We start from the raw sequence: 19,402 nt of genomic DNA, 5'->3' as shown, positions 1-19,402 counted from the left end.
AAGTTAAGAGCGTGGGATGAATGAGTATGGCTAAGGAACCAGCGGCACAGAAATAAAAATCCCTAAAATCAAAGGAGAATCCAAGAAGCATTTTGTTGCTCTTTTGGAACAACTGGGTGAGGATAATGACCTCATTGAGTCTCATGAGGAGACTATCTCCGAGTTGCAAGGACATAGTCGTGACTATGTCGATGAGATTGCTGAGTATCTATTGCTCTCGAAGAATAGCACAATCTTCGTTTGGCTGTTGAGGAGTCACACAATGAAGATTGTGCTAACTTACAAAAAGATCTAGATCACGCAATTGTCCTTACCCGTGTGCTTAAGTCTGAAAAGGCTGCACTTGGGGTTGGCCATGAAAGACTCAAGGGAGATTTTGATACACTTGACAAGGCCCACAAGGTCTTGAAAGGTGCACATTTCTCCCTGAAGGAGTCTCATGATCAACTCCAAGCAAAGCTTACCAAGGAGATCTCTACCTGTCCTCCTTTTGTTTTAATTGATAATGCTTGTGCAACTAACCCTTGTTGTGAGCATGTACATCTTGTGGAGGAAAATGCTAAGTTGAAGGATCAACTTGAGAAGAGCCTTGTGTCATGCATCCAAGGTGAGAAGAACCTAAACGACCTTTTGAGTAATCAAAAGGAAGTTGTAGGAAAGGAGGGATGTCGAATTACATCCAAGTCGAAAAGAAAAAGGAAGACGAGGAACAAGCGATCGCTTACTCTCAAGGACATCTTTGTCAAAGAGGGCGAGGTGACTCAGAAGGAGGACAAGAACAAGGTAGGGGATGGTAATGCCAAGAAGGGCAAAACCATCCCTGCCAACACAGTCGGCAAATTTAATCCTTCTTATGTTTTATGCCGTGCTGGTGATGGGCATGTCTATGCCAGACTTGTTGGTTCTTATTATGAGTCCATTGAATGGGCTATTTGGGTTCCCAAGACCCCTGTTTCTAACATCAAAGGACCCATTCAAGAATGGGTACCTAAAACCAAGCCTTGATCTATTGCAGGAGTTTGCTTCCGGTGGAGTGTCATGGTTGCTCGATAGTGGAGCAACAAATCATATGACCGGAAGCAAGGACTTGGTGGTGGACGTGCATCCTACCCCATCTATGCCCACCCATGTCCAGTTTGATGATGCTTCAATGTCCAACGTACTCGGATTTGGTAAGGTGGTCATCTCTCAAGATTTATCTATTGAGAAGGTCATGCTTGTTGAGTCCCTTGCTTACAATTTACTTTCTGCTCGTCAACTTGCATTTATGGGCTTTGCCACATTCTTTAATCTTGATATCGTGGCCCTTTTGTGGAGCAAGACTCTTAAAGTATCCTATATTGGATATGTCGAAAATGGTCTCTATGTGGTGAACTTTTCACAGCGACCCACTAAGACTACAACTTGTCTAATGGCTAAAGTTGATGTGGGCTGGCTTTGGCATCGCCGACTAGCCCATGTCAATATGAGATCTTTGCAAAGTCTTCTAAAAGGGGTACCATGTTCATGGACTAACAAATGTGAGTTTTGCCAGAGATCGTGCTTGCACTGCTTGTATTGAAGGGAAGATTCATGAAATTGCTCATTGTCCCACGGCTCTCATTTACATTGAGAGGCCCTTGGAGCTCCTTCATATGGATCTCTTTGGTCCTCCATCTTTTGATAGTCTTGGGGGCAGAAAGTAGTGCTTGGTGATTGTTGATGATTACTCAAGATACAATTGGGTATATTTCTTCAAGAGAAAGAGTGAGACTCAACAGACCATCATCAACTTTGCTAATGAAGCTCAATGTCAACATGAAGCAAAGATTTTGATGATTAGAAGTGACAATAGCACCGATTTCAAGAACTACACCCCGGATGAGTTTCTCCGTCGTGAGGGGATCAAGCATCAATATTCAGCACCATACACCCCTCAACAAAGTGGTGTGGCAGAAAGGAAGAACCGGACGTTGATGGACGCGGCAAGAACAATGATGGCGGAATTCAAATCTCTGTACAACTTTTGGGCCAAAGCCATCAACACAACATGTCATGCATCCAATCGGCTTTATATCTGCAAAGGCTTGAACAATAATCCATATGAGATCCTCACCGGAAACAAGCCCAACCTCAAGTACTTCAGGGTTTTCGGGTGTAAGTGTTTCATTCTCAAAAAAGGTGCTCGTCTAGCTAAATTTGATTCTAGAGCTCAAGAGGGCATATTTGTTGGTTATGCTACAAACTCTCATGCTTACCGTGTCCTCAACAAGTCCACCGGACTCATTGAGGAGACGTGTAACGTGGAGTTTGATGAAAATAATGGCTCCAAGGTGGAGCAAAGTGGTCTTTGTGATGTAGGTGATGAAATTCCTCCCCAAGCCATAAGAAGAATGGGGATTGGTCAAATACTCCCCATTGAGGAACCCCTTGTGGCTGAAGGAGAAGGACAATCCTCTACTCAAGTGGATCCATCACCCTCGCTAGTCCCACACGCTTCCGATGAACAAAGTGAAGAACCTCAACCAGCTAAACAGGATCAAGGACGAGATCAACCACACGAAGATGGTGATGCACTAAATGATGTCCAAGTTATAACACAAGGTTCTGTATCTGCTCAAGATCAAGATCAAGTGCAGCCACAAGATCAAGATCAAGAGTAGCCACAAGATAAAGAACAAGCCAGTGAGCTTGCTCAAGACAATGATCAAGTTTATGCTCCTCAATTAACTAGCACGGAACTCCTGGAGCGTCGCGCAACCAAGATAGCATCCAAGCTAAGGGCCAAATCACATCTTATGAAGAATGTGCTTGGAAGCTTAAAAAGGGGAGCATCCACTCGTAAACAAATTTCAAATTATTGTGAGCATCACGTGTTTGTTTCATATTGTGAACCTCAATAGGAATAGGAAGCGCTCGATGATGAGGATTGGCTTATGGCCATGCATGAAGAACTGAACAACTTCGAGCGCAATCAAGTTTGGGAATTAGTGCCAAGACCAAAGGTGGAACATAATGTCATTGGGACCAAATGGATCTTGAAAAACAAGCAATACGCCAATGGGATTGTGGTTTGAAACAAGGCAAGACTGGTGGCTCAAGGCTACTCCCAAGTCGAGGGTATCGAATATGGTGAAACCTTTGCCCGTGTTGCTCGTCTTGAATCTATTCGCATGTTACTTGCATTTGCCTCTCATCATGATTTCGAATTACAACAAATGGATGTGAATAGTGCATTTCTTAATGGTCCTTTAAATGAGTTGGTATATGTCAAAAAAACCCCGGGGTTGAACATCCCAAGCTCCCCAATCATGTACACAAACTCAACAAGGCACTCTATGGCCTTAAACAAGCCCCACGTGCGTGGTATGAGTACCTTACCGAGTTGTTGCAAGATCGTGGGTATGAAATTGGGAAGATAGATCCCAACCTTTTCACGAAAAAGGTCAAAGGGGATTTGTTCATATGCCAACTATATGTTGATGATATCATTTTTGGTTCTCCTAACGAATCTTTCAATGAAGAATTTGCTGCACTAATGACCGAGAAATTTGAGATGTCAATGATGGGTGAGCTTAAGTTCTTCCTCGGATTCGAGATTAAACAAGGCTTAGAAGGAACCTTCATCAAACAAGCCAAGTACACCCAAGATATGCTCAAGAGGTTCGAGCTAGAGGACGTCAAGCCGGTCAAATTTCCCATGCCAACCAGATGCAAGCTTGACAGTGATCCTGGTGGTAAAGTAGTGGATCAAAAGGTATATCGCTCCATGATTGGATCCCTTCTTTACCTTTGTGCATCTAGACCGGATATCATGTTGAGTGTAGGGATTTGTGCACGGTTTCAATCTACACCAAAAGAAAGCCACTTTGCGGCTGTTAAACGAATCTTTCGATATTTGGCACATACCCCAAACTTTGGCCTATGGTATCCCAAAGGAGCAAGCTTCAATCTAGTGGGCTATTTTGACTCAGATTGGGCAGGAGACAGTGTGGAGAGGAAGTCAACGTCTCGAGGATGTCAATTTCTTGGTCGTTCGCTGGTAAGTTCATCTTCAAAGAAGCAAAACTGTATCTCACTGTCTTCCACCGAGGCTGAGTATGTTGCAGCTGCAAGTTGTTGTGCACAATTGTTATGGATGAGGCAAACTTTAAAGGATTACATTGTCACTTGTGACAAAGTGCCTCTTCTATGTGGCAATCAAAGTGCTATCAAGATTTCCCTCAATCCGGTGCAACATAGCAAAACCAAGCATATTTATATTCATCATCACTTCATCCGTGAGCATATCAAGCGTGGAGATATTGACGTCAAATTCATCAACACCCAAGAGCAACTTGCAGATATTTTCACTAAGCCCCTAGATGAAGCAAGGTTCCGGGAGTTAAGGCATGAGCTAAATATCATTGATTGAAGTAATGTGGATTGAAACTAGGCACTCTGCACCTCACTCTGCCATTATATTTGTTCTAGGTGTAGGCATGGACATAGGGGGAGTATTGTTCAACCAATGAACTTTCCCTCCCACATTATGCATAAGTCGATCAAGTCTTTCACATTAGCCATTATTAATGGCACTTGTGCTTCAAAGACGAGCTTTGGTCATGAACCCAAGGATAATTCTTCGCGGTGTCATACCATTTGTCTCAAACATAGCTGGCTCCGGCCACCGCCCCTTCCTGCAAAAGAGGGTTATGACAATACCGACCAGTATATTTTGTTTGTGTTTCTATTCTAATAATGTCTCATATGTGTCCATATGATTTTTCGCAGTTTTGGCAATTTCTGGATTTTTTCTGATTTTTCTAGCACGGTACTACCGCTTTGGAGCGGTACTACCGCTGTCTGGAGCGGTACTACCGCTCTGACAGTGGTACTACCACCTTTAGAGTTTGTACCGCCTCAGGGGGAGCGGTACTACCGCCGCATGCGGTACTACCACGACGACCCGAGCGGTACTACCGCCATGCTCGAGCGGTACTACCGCGATGACCCGAGCGGTACTACCGCAATGCCCGAGCGGTACTACCGCGATGACCAAAGCGGTACTACCGCGGCAAGCGGTACTACCGCTATGCCCAGCGCGGTACTACTGCCCTGCCCGTGCCCTCGGGGTTATATAAGAAGAGGGGGCAATTCTTCTGCCTCATTTGTTCCTCTCCAGTGGAGCTCTCTCTCTTTCTCTCGAATCTCACTAGAAGAGATCTCCCTCCGCGACGCTTCTCCTTCCGTACCAGTTGAAGGGATTGCCCCTTCCTCCAACTTGTGCCATGGATCCCGGTACTGCCACTATCCTCCTTCTCTTGTTTTGGTGTTCTTGGTTCTAGGGTTAGGGGCTTGGTGTATTGGCTCCATTGATAGGGCATGATTTGTCTCGTTCATGGATGGAAGGAGAGCTCTTGAGAGTGTTCCATTGTGTTCTGTTGAATATATTATGCATAATTTGGGTCTCCGGTTGTATTAAATCTGCAACACCATTGTTAGACCTATATTTTGCTCTATCAGATCTGTAACCACAACGTACTACCGCTCGTGGAGTGGTACCACCGCTTATGGAGCGGTACTACCGCTCGTCAGCAAGCGGTACTACCGCTGTGCCTTGTATGCATGATCTAAGTTGGTTCCTTATGTGTTTTCTCCTGTGTTCTCGACTTTTCCATGACTTCTTTTTATCGTTTTCACGTGTTTGTGTTGCGTGTCACAGGTGGTGGCTCCCGACGCTCAAACCCGGTTCGTGACACCCAGTCCAAGAGGTTCTGCAACTCTGACGACCCGGAAGGTTCCAATCCTACGAAGCGCAATATCAAGAAGTCTGCATCGAAGGACAAGGAGGCCAACGTCGACTATGACACTATGCCTCTTAAGGAGTATGTGCGGCGCTGGAAGATCAATCCTTATGTCACTGAGAGGGCTCAGATCAAGGGTTGTGAGATGTTCTGGTCCAAGCAACAAGTCCTGATATATCAAGATGTCGTCCTGACTGAGAAGAAAATCTATGTCCCGGTGCAGTGGATTGATCTCAATCATCTCCAAAGGGATCCTGCATATTTTGACAGGCCTTGAATATTGTGACACCCTCGATTTAATCATACGCTAATCATACACGCAAATGCGTACGATCAAACTCAAGGACTCACGGGAAGATATCACAACACAACTCTAGACACAAATAAAACAATATCAGCTTCATATTACAAGCCAGGGGCCTCGAGGGCTAGAATACAGAAGCTCGATAAACACAAGAGTCAGCGGAAGCAACAATATCTGAGTACAAACATAAAACATGGGGTGCCTTAGAGAAGGCTAGCACAAAAGATACAACGATCGAACGAGGCGAGGCCTCCTGCGTGGGAACCTCCTAACTACTCCTGGTCTTCAACGACCTCCACGTGGTTGTAGGCACCGTTGGGGTAGCAGTCGTCGTCGGCGGGAACCTCCATCTCCTGGGCTCCATCATCTGGTCGCAGCAACGGATCAAGCGGCAAAGGGGGAGCAAAGCAATGGTGAGTACTCATCCAAAGTACTCGCAAGTCCTACATCAGAACTGTTCTAAGTATGCATTAGTATCAAAGGAAGGGGGTGTTTATATGTGGACTGACTATAGCAATGCGAGAATAAAGAGAGAAGGCCTAGTCCTATCGAAGACTAGCATCTTCAGGGTCTTGCAGCAATAGACGAGAGTAGAACAGGTGTAACACATTTAATAGTCATATTGTTGCAACAAGATTAAAATGAGGTCACGCCCAGAGATCCTCCCTCGACTCCCTCCGAGGAATTAATCCCACGACAACAATTCTAGTTAAGTAACAATTGTAGTTGTATAAGATCAGAGCACAACTCCAAGTCGTATTGTAACCGTGGACACGACTATTCGAATAGATAAGTTCTTCCCTGCAGGGGTGCACAACATATTCCCCGACGCGCTCGATAACACTCTGGCCGGACACACTTTTCTAGGTCATGCCCGGCCTCGGAATATCGACACGTCGCAGCCCCACCTAAGACTCAACAGAGAGGCTAGCCCGCCGGTCTAACTCCTAAGCACAAAGGGTTCGTGGGCCCACTTGCCCTCCGCGCTCCTGCACGATGCGTGGGCGGCCGAGGTCAGTCCTACCATCCCTTAATCACAAGCGCGATGCATCTCGGGACCACTCAGGCGCGCTCCGCTCCATTGCTGACATCTAAAAAGCTTCGGCTGCTACCGCGACATCGAGTACCCAGAATTCTTCCCACGCAAATGGTTAGTGCGTAATTGCTACCTCTTGAGCTTGTGTTGGTTTTTCCCTTGAAGAGGAAAGGGTGATGCAACACAGTAGCAGTAAGTATTTCCCTTAGTTTGAGAACCAAGGTATCAATCCAGTAGGAGTATCAAGACAAGTCACCAATGTACCTACGCAAAAACAAACAAACTTGCACCCAACGCTATAAAGGGGTTGTTAATCCCTTCACGATTAATTGCAAGGTGAGATCTGAAGGTTGAAAGTGCAACAAAGTAAAAGTGTAGACCTGAAAATATGATGTGAAGTAGACCCGGGGGGCATAGTGTTCACTAGAGGCTTCTCTCATGAAAGCAAGTATTACGGCGGGTGAACAGATTACTGTCGAGCAATTGATAGAACCGCGCAAAGTCATGATGATATCTAAGGAAATGCTCATACATATAGGCATCACGTCCGAGACAAGTAGACCGATATTGTCTGCATCTACTACTATTACTCCACACATCGACCGCTATCTAGCATGCATCTAGTGTATTGAGTTCATAACAAACAGAGTAACGCCTTAAGCAAGATGACATGATGTAGAGGGATAAATTCATGCAATAGATATAAATCCCATCTTTTTACCCTTGATGGCAACAACACGATGCGTGCCTCGCTACCCCTTCTGTCACTGGGTGAGGACACCGCACGGTATGAACCCAAAACCAAGCACTTCCCCCATTGCAAGAATTATAGATCAAGTTGGCCAAACGAAACCCACAACTCGAATAGAATTACAAGGATACGAAATCATGCATATAAGAGATCAGAGGAGACTCAAATAATATTCATAGATAATCTGATCATAAATCCACAATTCATCAGATCTTGACAAACACACCACAAAAGAAGATTACATCGGATAGATCTCCATGAAGATCATGGAGAACTTTGTATTGAAGATCCAAGAGAGAGAAGAAGCCATCTAGCTACTAGCTATGGACCCGAAGGTCTGTGGTGAACTACTCACGCATCATCGGAGAGGCAATGGTGTTGATGAAGAAGCCCTCCGTGTCCGAATCCCCCTCCGGTAGGTCACCAGAACGTGCCCCAGATGGGATCTTGCGGAGACAGAAGCTTGCGGCGGCGGAAAAGTATTTTCGTGGCTCTCTTTGGCAGTTTCAGATTTTTGGAGAATTTATAGGCGGAAGAAGTAGGGCAAAGGAGCCACACGGGGGCCACAAGCCTGGTCGGTGCGCCCCCAGGCCGCGGCTAGGGGGCTTGTGGCCTCCCCCGGGGTCCTTTGCCTTGGTTCTCAAGTTCTGTGCGTATCTTCTGTTACAGAAAAAAATTCTTTCCGAAGGTTTTATTCCGTTTGGACTCCGTTTAATATTCTTCTCTGAAAAGGGTCAAAAACACGGAAAAAAGGAACTAGCACTTGGCACTGAGTTAATAGATTAGTCCCAAAAAGATATAAAATAGCATATTCATGCATACAAAACATCCAAAGTTGACAAGATAATAGCATGGAACCATAAAAAATTATAGATACGTTGGAGACGTACCAAGCATCCCCAAGCTTAACTCATGCTCGTCCTCGAGTAGGGAAGTGATAAAGACTGAATTTTTGATGTGGAATGCTACCTAACATATTTGTCCTTTGTAACTTCTTTCTTGTGACATGAATGTTCAGATCCGTAAGATTCAAAACAATAGTTTACTATTGACATGAAAAAAGTAATACTGCAAGGAAACTAGCAAGGCAATCATGAACTTTTGAAATAACAAGGCCAAAGAAAGTTATCCCTACAAAATCATATAGTCTGGCTATGCTCCATCATCCCCACACAACGAATTTAAATCAAGCACAACCCCGGTATTGGCCAAGTAATTGTTTTAGCACTCTTACTTTCTCAAAAAAATCAACTTTCATGCAATACATGAGCGTGAGCCATGGATATAGCACAATAGGTGGAATAGAGTGTGGTGGAGGTTGTCAGGCAAAAAGGAGGAGATGGTCACATCGACTTGGCGTATCAACGGGTTATGGAGATGCCCATCAATAGACATCAATGTGAATGAGTAGGGATTACCATGCAACGGATGCACTTAGAGCTATAAGTGTGTGAAAGCTCAAAAGGAGAACTAGTGGGTGTGCACCTAACTTGCTTGCTCACGAAGACCTAGGGCAATTTTGAGGAAGCCCATCATTGGAATATACAAGCCAAGTTATATAATGAAGATTCCCACTAGTATATGGAAGTGTCAAAACAAGAGACTCTCTATCATGAAGAACATGGTGCTATTGTGAAGCACAAGTGTGGAAAAAGATAGTAGCATTGTCTCTTCTCTCTTTTTCTCTCTTTTTTTTGTTTGGGTTCTTTGGCCTCTTTTCATTTTTTGTGTGGGCATCTTTGGCCTTTTTTTTTATTTCCTCACATGGGACAATGCTCTAATAATGATGATCATCACACTTTTATTTACTCACAGCTCAATGCTTAGAACAATGATGACTCTATAGGAAATGCCTCCGACAGTGTACCGGGATGTGCAACGATCTAGCTTAGCGTATGACGTTGAAACATCTCGCTAGCTATCTTACGATCATGCAATGGCAATATGAAAGTGACGACACAAGTCATGAGACGGAACGGTGGGAGTTGCATGGCAATGTATCTCGGAATGGCTATGAAAATGCCATAATAGGTAGGTATGGTGGCTGTTTTGAGGAAGGTATATGGTGGGTTTGTGCACCAGCGAAAGTTGCGCGACACTAGGAAGGTATATGGTGGAAGGTGAAAGTGCATCTATACCATGGACTCACATTAGTCATGAAGAACTCATATACTTATTGCGGAAGTTTTATTAGTAATCGAAACAAAGTGGTAAACGCATACTCCTAGGGGAAGGGTTGGTAGGTGTTAACCATTGCGCGATCCCGACCGACACAAAGGATGACAATCAATAAATCAATTATGCTCCGACTTCCTAACATAGCGGTTCACCATACGTGCATGCTACGGGAATCACTAACTTCAACACAAGTATTTCTAGATTCACAACACCCTACTAACATAAGTCTAATATCACCAAATACATGTCTCAAAACTAATTGTGAGGAATCAAACTTCTCTTACTAATCAATGCACTTGAATATGGAAGTTTTCATTATATCCTCTTTGGATGCCTATAATCTTTAGGACTACTTTCATAGCACAAGCCAATTACCAAGTTACTTAGAGAGAGCACCCTCAAAAAGATATAAGTGAAGATCGAGAGTTTTTTATTTCTTCAAAATATGACACCGCCGTGCTCCAAAAAGATCTAAGTGAAGCACCAGAGCAAAATTATCTAGCTCAAAAGATATAAGTGAAGCACATGCGAGTTAAATTGCCTAACTCAAAAGATATAAGTGAAGCTCAATGAGTATTCTAGCAAATTCACGATGAGTGCATGTCTCTCTCAAAAAGGTGTGGATCAAGGATGATTGTGACACAAAAAAAATACTCCTATAATACACGACGCTCCAAGCAAAACACATATCACGTGGTGAATAAAAATATAGCTCCAAGTAACGTTATCGATGGATTGAAGACGAAAGAGGGGATGCCTTCCCGGGGCATCCCCAAGCTTAGGCTTTTTGGTGTCCTTAGAACATCACCCAAAACTTGAAAACTTCACAACACAAAACTTAAACCGAAACCCGTGATATCATTAGCATAAGCAAACAAACCACCAACTCTTTAGGTATTGTAGCAAACTTGATTTATATTTACATTGATGTTAGATTACCGTATTCTCATTTTTCCATGGCTAGTACCCCCCGATACTATCCATATTTTCATCAAAATAAGCAATCAACGCAACAAAAACAGAATCTGTCAAAAACAGACCAGTATGTAGCAATATGTATACTTCGTATACTTCTGGTATCCCAAAATATCTGAACAATTATAACACTTAGGGCAATTGGCATATCAACCAACATAAAAAAGAATCAACTCAAAATCTATTTTTGGATAGGAATTAAAAATAATTTCGTGAGCGCAATGTTTTTGTCTTTTTCACCACGATCAAACAACCATCACCAAAACTAGTCATAAAGGTTTTACTTGGCTCAAACACACAAAAAAAGAAACACAAAAAACACAATCATAACAGAATTATGATTGTTTGGACACAACAAAATAGAAAGCAAAAAGCAAAGATAAATTCATTGGGTTGCCTCCCAACAAGCGCTATTGTTTAACGCCCTTAGCTAGGCATAACGCGATAGAATCAAGTATCATCGTCTTTGGTGCTCAAACCATAAGTAGCCCTCATCATGGATTCATAAGGCAATCTTATTTTCTTTCTAGGAAAATGTTCCATGCCCTTCTTTAAAGGAAATTGAAATCTAATATTCCCTTCCTTCATATCGATGACAACACCAATAGTCCTAAGGAAAGGTCTACCAAGAATGATGGGACATGTCGGATTGCAATCAATATCAAGCACAATGAAATCTATGGGTACATAGTTCCTATTAGAAATAATAAGAACATCATTGATCCTTCCCATAGGTTTCTTAGCAGTAGAATCCGCAAGATGCAAATTAAGAGAGCACTCATCAAACTCGTTGAAGCCTAGAACATCACATAAAGACTTTGGAATAGAGGAAACACTAGCACCCAAATCACACAAAGCATTGCATTCATAGTTTTTAATCTTGATTTTGATAGTAGGTTACCACTCACCATGAAGTTTTCTAGGAATATAAACTTCCAACTCAAGTTTCTCTTCAAGAGACTTGATCATAACATCAACGATATGATCGGTAAAGGCCTTATTTTGGCTATAAGCATGTGGAGAGTTTAGCATGGATTGTATCAAGGAAATACATTAAATCAAAGATAAACTATCATAATTGAATTCCTTGAAATCCAAAGTAGTAATTTCATTACTACTCAAAGTTTTGATATCCTCTACTCCACTTTCAGTGGTTTTAGCATCAAGATAGATAGACTCCGAATCATTGGGGAGTTTCTCAACCAAAGTGGATTCATATCCAGCCCCATCATCATTAGGTTTGACATTAGAAAACAAGGATTCAATAGGAGTCACACCAAGCACTTTAAGATCTTCGTGATTCTCATCACGAGAACACGCCTTTTTAAGCCATTCATGTCTAGCACGAATTTGGGCGGTTCTTTCTTTACTCTCATTCATGGAAACATGCATATCTTTCAAAGTTTCATCCATATTAATATTGGGAGGAGCACATCTCAATTTCAAAGCATCAATATCAAGAGATATTCTATCAACGGTCCTAGCCAAGTCATCAATTTTGAGCAGTTTTTCTTCTATGGACGCATTGAAAATCTTTTGCGAGTTGATAAACTCTTTAATATTACTCTCAATATCAGAGGGTAATTTATTGTAATTTCCATTAGCATGTTGTAGGAATTGCCAAAGTTATTAGAGGGATTACTAGGAAAAGGCCTAGGACTGAAGTTACCTCTATAAGCATTGTTGTTGCCAAAATTATTCCTACAAACAAAATTAACATCCAAGCTCTCATTGCTATTCTCAATCAAGGAAGACAAGGACATATCATTTGGATCTAGAGGAGCACCTTTACTAGAAAACAATTTCATTAACTCATCCATCTTAGCACTCAAAGAGTTAATTTCTTCTATAGCATGCACTTTTTTACTAGTAGGTGACCTTTCAGCGTGCCATTGAGAATAGTTTGTCATGATATTGTCTAGAATTTTTCTGCTTCTCCTAATGTGATTTCCATGAAAGTTCCACCAGAGGCGGAATCCAAGATATTTCTAGAAGCAAAATTCAAACCAGCATAGAAGATTTGTATAATCATCCAAAGACTCAAGCCATGAGCGGGACAATTTCTAATCATCAATTTCATTCTCTCCCAAGATTGTGCAACATGTTCATGATCTAGTTGCTTAAAATTCATGATATCATTACGGAGAGAGATAATCTTAGCCAGTGGAAAATACTTGGATATATAAGCATCTTTAAACTTGTTCAAAGAATCAATGCTATTTTTGGGTAAAGATGAAAACCAAGTTTTTGCTCGATCTCGTAATGAGAATGGAAATAGCTTCAATTTAATCACATCATTATCCACATATTTATTCTTTTGCATATCGCATAACTCAATGAAGGTATTAAGATGGGATGCGACATCTTCACTAGGAAGGCCGGAAAATTGCTCTTTCATAACAAGATTCAGTAAAGCAACATTGATTTCATACGATTCCGCACTAGTGGCGGGAGCAATCGAAGTACTAATAAAATCATTATTATTAGTATTCGAGAAGTCACACAATTTGGTGTTTTCAGTCATGGTGACTCCAGCAAGGAGACAAGCACACAAGCGAACAGAAAGCAAGCAAAAGAAAAGGGCGAACGAAAAAGGCAAATATTTTTGTAATTTTTTGTTTTTCAGAAGTGGGGGAGAGGAAAATGAGAGGCAAAAGGCAAAAAAGTAAATGCAAGTGATGAGTTTGCGATAGTTACTTGGATAAGCTTCACTTAGAATAGTCCCTAGTGCCAGAAATTGACACATTGAAGGGAGACTATCCTTGACTTGATACTCCCCGACAACGGCGCCAGAAATTCTTCTTGCTACCTCTTGAGCTTGCGTTGGTTTTTCCGTTGAAGAGGAAAGGGTGATGCAACATAGTAGCAGTAAGTATTTCCCTTAGTTTGAGAACCAAGGTATCAATACAGCAGGAGTATCAAGACAAGTCACTAATGTACCTGCGCAAAAAAAACAAACTCGCACCCAACGCTTTAAAGGGGTTGTCAATCCCTTCATGATTAATTGCAAGGTGAGATCTGAAGGTGGAAAGTGCAACAAAGTAAAGGTGCAGAGCTAAAAATATGATGTGAAGTAGACCCGGGGGCCATAGTGTTCACTAGAGGCTTCTCTCATGAAAGCAAGTATTACGGTGGGTGAACGGATTACTGTCGAGCAATTGATAGAACCGTGCAAAGTCATGATGATATCTAAGGCAATGATCATACATATAGGCATCACGTCCGAGACCAGTAGACCGATACTGTCTGCATCTACTACTATTACTCCACACATCGACCGCTATCCAGCATGCATCTAGTGTATCGAGTTCATAACAAACAGAGTAATGCCTTAAGCAAGATGACATGATGTAGAGGGATAAATTCATGCAATAGATATAAACCCCATCTTTTTACCCTTGATGGCAACAACATGATGCATGCCTTGCTACCCCTTTTGTCACTGGGTGAGGACACCGCACGGTATGAACCCAAAACCAAGCACTTCTCCCATTGCAAGAATTATAGATCAAGTTGGCCAAACGAAACCCACAACTCGAAGAGAATTACAAGGATACGAAATCATGCATATAAGAGATCAGAGGAGACTCAAATAATATTCATAGATAATCTGATCATAAATCCACAATTCATCGGATCTCGACATACACACCGCAAAAGAAGATTACATCGGATAGATCTCCATGAAGATCATGGAGAACTTTGTATTGAAGATCCAAGAGAGAAAAGAAGCCATCTAGCTACTAGCTATGGACCCGAAGGTCTATGGTGAACTACTCACGCATCATCGGAGAGGCAATGGTGTTGATGAAGAAGCCCTCCGTGTCCAAATCCCCCCTCCTGCAGGGCTCGAGAACGTGCCCCAGATGGGATCTTGCGGAGACAGAAGCTTGCGGCGGCGGAAAAGTATTTTCGTGGCTCTCTCTGGCAGTTTCAGATTTTTGGAGAATTTATAGGCGGAAGAAGTAGGGAAAAGGAGCCACAGGGGCCCCACAAGCCTGGTAGGGGCGCCCCCAGGTCGCGGCTAGGGGGCTTGTGGCCTCCCCCGGGGTCCTTTGCCTTGGTTCTCAAGTTCCGTGCGTATCTTCTGTTACCGAAAAAATATTTCCGAAGGTTTAACTCCGTTTGGACTCCGTTTAATATTCTTCTTTGAAAATGGTCAAAAACACGGAAAAAACAGGATCAGGCACTTGGCACTGAGTTAATAGGTTAGTCCCAAAAAAGATATAAAATAGCATATTCATGCATACAAAACATCCAAAGTTGACAAGATAATAGCATGGAACCATAAAAAATTATAGATACGTTGGAGACGTATTAGTAATAAGGCCTTCCGACCAACCCAGATCAAATACCCAAATCCATTATCATTTTAATTAAGTCATCGACACAAATCCACGGGAATCCACCCGCCTAACAACTAATCACCAATGATCCAAGTAACATGGTCGAGTAACTATGTGGTTGTAACATCGGGGGGAATCTGCAGTATCACCCTCGTTGGATTCCGAACGATGTATCAGTCAAGGTGGACCTAGAGGAATCACCCTCGAGGGTCCCACAATTGAGGGGTTGCACGACAGAGGCATCGTCGGGAATTGTGAAAGAGGAATCACCCTCGATAACCACGACCGACTAGCTATACTACAAAGATATCATGAGGAGTACTTAGCGAGGTGTCACCCTCGGTACCTGATAGTATCTCTGTAGCGTCGTACAACTAAGGGGGGTGCATGTGCTGTGTCGGGTCTGGCTCGTCGATCAGGGATCAAGATTTGAGAACAAAGAGGGGCAACTCGACTACGGGGTCAGAAGGGATGACTGCTCCACCTATACTAAGCAGATTAAAGGTACAGTACTCGAAGTAGCAGTTCATCAAAAATAGGCTATGCATCAGATATAGGAGCTAACTACAATAGTAGCAAAATACTAATGCAAGTAGGAGAAAGAAAGACATAGGCGATATAGGGATGATCAAGGGGGGTTTTCTTGCCTTGTTGCTCTGCGACAAAAGGCTGGTCGGCAGGGTCGTAGATGTACCCGGCAGCAGTGTCAATTTCGGGGTCTACCGTAAGAAGAGGGGGAGAAACAATAAATAATAGCAACAGGTGCAACACTAAGCATGACATGACAATATGCAGGCTAGGCATGATCTAACGCAGTAACATCCGTCATAGATGGGTCGGGGAAATATCAGATGATATTTCTCGGGTCTTTGGCTACTACCGATCACACTGAAAACGATGGAAAAGTTTCACGTTTGCTATGCTAGGGACGCGTGACAAACGAATGAACCGTGTATCCGGGTTCGTCTAATTCTGCTAATCAACTTTCATGTTGAAAATATTTTGATCTGACTTACGGATTATTTTATATTAATTTTTAAAGTTTTATTCAATATTTAGGAATGAAAAACAAATTTAACTAATTTTATTAAATGCAGTTATGACATCAACATGATGTCATGCTGACATCAGCAGTTGATTGGTCAACTTACGAGTGGGTCCCGTGTGTCATAGACACAAGTTTTTAATTAGGTTTAATATTAATTAATGAGATTAATTTAGTGGGGCACCCATGTGTCATATTCTAATAAGTTAATTATTTATTTATATTAACAGATTACTAATTTATCTATTTAATTAATTAAATAATATATCTAATTATTTATTTACTTACTTTAATTAGTAATAAAATAATATTTATATTTATATTTTCTTTTTGTGACTTTTCTTTTTCTTCTACATACATGCATACATACGCAATACATACATACATACATTAATACATACACATATACATTTTTTCTTCTTCTTTTCTTTTCTTCTAACTCTCTTTTCTATCTCATAACATCTTCTTTGTCACACGAACCTCTCTCAACAAAGAGAGGAGGAAAACTCCACCTCCACCAACAGGTAACGACGCCGGAACGCGGCGGCGATCGCCGGAATGGAACCGGGAGAGAGAGAGAGAGAGAGGAGCGTTCTCACCCACGTTGTAGGGGGCGGGTGATACGTCATTTTGCATGATGCTTTCATGTTGATATTTATCGCTTCTTGGGCTCTTATTTCACTTCACGGTACAATACTTATGCCTTTCTCTCTTATTTTGCAAGGTTTACATGAAGAGGGAGAATACCAGCAGCTGGAATTCTGGCCTGAAAAAGGAGCAAGTTTGAGGTGCCTATTCTGCGCAACTCCAAAAGCCGTGAAAATCAACGTGGATTTTTTGGGGATTTATAAAAATACTGGGCCGAAGAAGTGCCAGAGGGGCGCTAACAGGTGGCCACAAGCCTGTTAGGCGCGGCCACCCCCCTGGCCGCACCTAGGGGGCTTGTGGGCTCCCTGCTGGCCCACTGGCCCCCTCTTTTCCTACAAGAAGGGTTTCGGTCTGAGGAGGCTTTTCGGAGGATTCGCCACCACCACGAGGCGGAACTTGAGCAGAACTAATCTAGAGCTCCGGCACGACGATCCTGCCGGGAAAACTTCCCTCCCGGAGGGGGAAATCGTCGCCATCGTCATCACCAACACTCCTCTCATCGAAGGGGACTCATCACCATCAACATCTTCATCAGCACCATCTCATCTCCAAACCCTAGTTCATCACTTGTAACCAATCTCCGTCTCGCGACTCCGATTGGTACTTGTTAGGTTGCTAGTAGTGTTAATTACTCTTTGTAGTTGATGCTAGTTGGATTACTTGGTGGAAGAGTTTATGTTCAGATCTTTGATGCTACTCATTACCTCTCAGGTCATGAATATGATTATGCTTTGTGAGTAGTGACTTTTGTTCCTCAGGACATGGGATGAGTCATGCTAATAGTAGTCATGTGAATTTGGTATTCGTTCGGTATTTTGATGTGTTGTATGTTGTTTTTCCTCTAGTGGTGTTATGTGAACGTCGACTACATAACACTTCGCCTTTATTTGGGCCTAGAGGAAGGCATTGTGAAGTAGTAAGTAGATGATGGGTTGCTAGAGTGATAGAAGCTTAAACCCTAGTTTATGTGTTGCTTCGTAAGGGGCTGATTTGGATCCACTAGTTTAATGCTATGGTTAGACTTTGTCTTAATTCTTCTTTCGTAGTTGTGGATGCTTGCGAGAGGGGTTAATCATAAGTGGGATGCTTGTCCAAGTAAGGGCAGTACCCAAGCGTCGGTCCACCCACATATCAAACCATCAAAGTTACGAATGCGAATCATATGAACATGATGAAAACTAGCATGACAGAAATTCCCGTGTGTCCTCGGGAGCGTTTTTCCTCCTATAAGACTTTGTCCAGGCTTGTCCCTTGCTACAAAAGGGATTGGGCCAGTTTGTTGCACCGTTGTTACTTTTGTTACTTGCTACTTGCTACGAATCATCTCACCACAAAACTACTTGTTACCGATAATTTCAGTGCTTGCAGATATTAACTTGTTGAAAACCACTTGTCAGATCCTTTTGCTCCTCGTTGGGTTCGACACTCTTACTTATTGGAAGTACTACGATAGATGCCCTATACTTGTGGGTCATCAGCGGGATTGGCGAGGCTCGATGGAGTTGTTGGGGAAGAGGTGAGGAGGACGTCGACGGGGTGGCGGCGCGGTTCCGGCGTGGAGGAGCTCCCGGTGGTGGTGGTGATGTTGGAGAGGCGACCGGTGGGGAGGGGCCCGGTGGCGGGGCCGCCGTGGGGAGCTTAATTACATCCAACACTGTAGCAAAAGGTGAGGATGTCACAACTCTCCCCTACTAACAAGAATTCTCGTCCCGAGAATTAAGAGGTAGAAGGAAAGAGCTCGGGGTATTCATCATGAAGATGATCCTCGCGTTCCGAAGTGGCTTCATCTCCAGAATGATTTGACCACTGCACTTTAAGGAGCTTGGTGACTTTGCGACGAGTCTTACGTTCAGCTTGGTGGAGAATGCGGACCGGATGCTCTTTATAAGAGAGGTCTTGTTGCAGCTCAAGCATATCATGATCCACTGCTCGAATAGGATCCTTGAAGTAGCGTTGGAGCTCAGAAACATGGAAGACATCGTGAACCCAAGAAAGGTTCGCCGACAGTTCCAATTGATAAGCCACTCTTCCACGCATGTCGAGAGCAGTGAAAGGACCAATATAGCGAGAAACTAGCTTTCCCTTGATCCCAGAACGACGTGCACCTCTCATTGGTGTGACACGAAGATAAACCTTTTCACCAGGTTGATAGACCATATCTTGATGATGACGGTCATACTGACTCTTCTAACGATACTGAGCAGCCTTCAGATTCGCATGAATAATGCAGACTTGATCTTTGACATGTTGAAAATCATATGGACCGAAGAGTGATCGGTCCATTGAACGGTGGCCCTGGAATTCCATACGAAGCCAAGTGCAAATGATACTTTGGAGTCAAAAGATGTACAGGA

The sequence above is a fragment of the Hordeum vulgare genome, chromosome 7H (assembly GCF_904849725.1).
Source record: "Hordeum vulgare subsp. vulgare chromosome 7H, MorexV3_pseudomolecules_assembly, whole genome shotgun sequence".
In the NCBI taxonomy this organism is placed as follows: Eukaryota; Viridiplantae; Streptophyta; class Magnoliopsida; order Poales; family Poaceae; genus Hordeum; species Hordeum vulgare.
Note: the sequence above shows the minus strand (reverse complement) of the source record.